Raw genomic sequence first — 3748 nt, 5'->3', positions numbered from 1 at the left:
CGAAACTCCACTTTCACATAAAGAGGATGGGGTATTATTGGCCAACCATGGTGAAGGATTGCTTAGATTATGCTCGGAGGTGCGTTGCTTGTCAATTTCATGCGAATTTTATACATCAGCCGCCCGAAATATTGCACCCAACTATTGCATCTTGGACATTTGACGCTTGGGGATTGGATATTGTGGGACCACTACCAAAATCTTCTGGTGGACACACATCTTGGCTGCAACAGATTACTTCTCAAAATGGGCTGAAGTTGTCGCTCTTAAAGAAGTGAAGAAAGAGAATGTTGCAAATTTTATCCGAGTGAATATCATATATCGCTTTGGCATCCCTTGCTACATTATAACAGACAATGGCAAGCCATTTGATAATAAGTTAATGAACAAAATTTGTGATCTCTTTAACTTGAAGCAGTGTAAATCTTCTATGTATCATGTTGCCGCCAATGGTCTTGCTGAAACATTTAATAAAACTCTATGCAACCTCCTTAAGAAAGTTGTCTCCAAGTCCAAATGAGATTGGCATGAATAAATGGAAATGGAAGAAGCTTTGTGGGCATATAGAACGACATACCACACTCCAACTCAAGCAACACCATATTCGCCTGCTTTTGGAGTTGAAGCAGTCTTGCCACTTGAGCGTCAAATACCTTCCTTGAGACTTGCTATTCAAGAAGGGCTCACTGAAGAAGAAAATGCTCGACTTCGTCTTGCTGAGTTAGAAGCACTTGATGAAAAGAGGCTAGAAGCCTAACAAAACCTTGAATGTTATCAAGCTCGTCTATCTCGTGCTTTTAATAAGAAGGTTCGCTTGAGGTGCTTCCAAGTTGGAGACCAAGTTCTCGCAGTAAGAAGACCCATCATTACTTCGCACAAGTTTGGGGGAAAATTTACCTCAAAGTGGGATGGACCATATGTCGTACAAGAAGCATATTCACATGGTGCTTACAAGCTTGTTGATGCAGATGGCGTAATGATCGGTCCTATTAATGCAAAATTCCTAAAGAGGTACTACCCTTGAAGTAAGATGATGCTCCTTAAGGTACGAGCCTAAACTGCATGTCACTCCTGGCCCGCAAGAGTATAAACGGTGTACGACACAACAAAAAAAATCACTCAATCCCCTAGAACTACGTTGTGATTTGATCCTCTTCATTGAGGTACGTAGGCCCTTAGAATATATCCTAAGTTCAGTTGCATGAGTGTCAAAAAAACCACATATTCCCACTTAATCTGTCACATGACAATCAAAGCAGTAAGTATTTTGTTTTATCTTTTGTCTCATCAAACTTTAGACTTGTACGAAGTATTGATTGGTCAATAGATGGGGGCAAACCCTTAAAATAATATGAGTTTCGTTAACAACATGCTTGAAGTTTCTTTAAAATTGAAGTCTTCAAATCTTCCGAGTATACAAGCTGAAGTCTTCAAATCTTCCAAGTATACAGGCTGAAGTCTTCAAGTCTTCCAAGTATGCAAGTTGAAATCTTCAAATCCTCCAAGTATGCAAGCTGAAGTCTTCAAATCTTCCAAGTATGCAAGTTGAAGTCTTTAAATCCTCCAAGTAAACAAGTTGAAGTCTTCAAATCCTCTAAGTATGCAAATTAAAGTCTTCAAAGTCCTCCAACTCTGCAAGTTGAGGTCTTCAAATTCTTTAATTCTACAATTTGAAGTCTTCAAATTCTTCAAGTCTGCAAGTTGAAATCTTCAAGTCTGCATCTTCAAAGTCCTCCAAGTCTGCAAGTTAAGGTCTTCAAATTCTTTAATTCTGGAAGTTGATGTCTTCAAATTCTTCAAGTCTGCAAGTTAAAGTCTTCAAATTCTTTAAGTCTACAAGTTTAAGTCTGCAAGTTGAAGTCTTTAAATCCTCCAAGTAAACAAGTTGAAGTCTTCAAATCTTCCAAGTATACAGGCTGAAGTACTTCAAGTCTTCCAAGTATGCAAGTTGAAATCTTCAAGTCTGCATCTTCAAAGTCCTCCAAGTCTGCAAGTTAAGGTCTTCAAATTCTTTAATTCTACAATTTGAAGTCTTCAAATTCTTCAAGTCTTCAAGTTGAAGTCTGCAAGTTGAAATCTTTAAGTCTACAAGTTTAAGTCTGCAAGTTGAAGTCTTCAAATTCTTCAAGTCTGCAAGTTGAAGTCTTCAAGTCTGCAAGTTGAAAACTTTAAGTCTATAAGTTGAAGTCTTCAAGTTAAAATCTTTAAGTCTACAAGTTGAAGTCTTCAAGTTGAAATCTTTAAGTCTACAAGTTGAAGTCTTCAAATTTTTTAAGTCTGCAAGTTGAAGTCTTCAAATTCTTTAAGTCTGCAAGTTGAAGTCTTCGAATTCTTCAAGTCTGGAAGTTGAGGTCTCCAAATTCTTCAAGTCTGGAACTTGAGGTCTTCAAATTCTTTAAGTCTGCAAGTTGAAGTCTTCAAATTATTCAAGTCTGAAAGTTGAAGTTTTCAAGTCTTGACACCATAAATTACCTTTCTTAGGGCGGGGATTTTTATCTATCTACTTTCGCCTTAAGAATACCATAAATTACCTTTCTTAGGGCGGGAATTTATATATATCCGCTTTCGCCTTAAGAATACCATAAATTACCTTTCTTAGGGCGGGGATGCATATCCATCCTCTTTTCGCCTTAAAGAATATACATTTAGATTACCATTCTTAGGGCGGGGATGAGTATCCATCCTCTTTTCGCCTTAAAGAATACATTTAGATTACCTTTCTTAGGGAGGGGATGAGTATCCATCCTCTTTTAGCCTTAAAGAATACCTTTAGATTACCTTTCTTAGGGCGGGGATGCGTATCCATCCTCTTTTCGCCTTAAAGAATACATTTAGATTACCTTTCTTAGGGAGGGGATGAGTATCCATCCTCTTTTAGCCTTAAAGAATACCTTTAGATTACCTTTCTTAGGGCGGGGATGCGTATCCATCCTCTTTTCGCCTTAAAGAATATACATTTAGATTACCATTCTTAGGGCGGGGATGAGTATCCATCCTCTTTTCGCCTTAAAGAATATACATTTAGATTACCATTCTTAGGGCGGGGATGAGTATCCATCCTCTTTTCGCCTTAAAGAATATACATTTAGATTACCATTCTTAGGGCGGGGATGAGTATCCATCCTCTTTTCGCCTTAAAGAATATACATTTAGATTACCATTCTTAGGGCGGGGATGAGTATCCATCCTCTTTTCGCCTTAAAGAATATACATTTAGATTACCATTCTTAGGGCGGGGATGAGTATCCATCCTCTTTTCGCCTTAAAGAATATACATTTAGATTACCATTCTTAGGGCGGGGATGAGTATCCATCCTCTTTTCGCCTTAAAGAATACATTTAGATTACCTTTCTTAGGGAGGGGATGAGTATCCATCCTCTTTTAGCCTTAAAGAATACCTTTAGATTACCTTTCTTAGGGCGGGGATGCGTATCCATCCTCTTTTCGCCTTAAAGAATACCTTTAGATTACCTTTCTTAGGGCGGGGATGCGTATCCATCCTCTTTTCGCCTTAAAGAATACCTTTAGATTACCTTTCTTAGGGCGGGGATGCGTATCCATCCTCTTTTCGCCTTACTGCATGACAGCATTTAAAGTTAACTTCAAAAAATCACCTAGAAAGATTCTGAAGGTATTAAACCTTGAATTTCAGATATATTGTAGACCTTTGTGTCTAGATTCTAAATAATCAAGCGGCTTGTGATTTCGTCGTTCCTACATCAAGACACAAGAGTTTTAGTAAAAGCC

At 38.0% G+C, this 3748-nt stretch overlaps 1 non-coding gene across 1 annotated transcript; it reads right to left on the bottom strand.

Moving 5' to 3' along the window:
* Window positions 1-1481: 1481 nt before the first annotated feature.
* On the bottom strand, window positions 1482-1567 carry MIR8024B (microRNA MIR8024b). Its single transcript, NR_127185.1, has one exon. It is a non-coding gene; the product is annotated as a microRNA MIR8024b (primary transcript).
* Window positions 1568-3748: the final 2181 nt, after the last annotated feature.

Source organism: Solanum tuberosum, unplaced genomic scaffold (assembly GCF_000226075.1).
Source record: "Solanum tuberosum cultivar DM 1-3 516 R44 unplaced genomic scaffold, SolTub_3.0 scf00502, whole genome shotgun sequence".
Lineage (NCBI taxonomy): Eukaryota > Viridiplantae > Streptophyta > Magnoliopsida > Solanales > Solanaceae > Solanum > Solanum tuberosum.
This window is presented reverse-complemented; position numbering and strand designations above follow the sequence as displayed.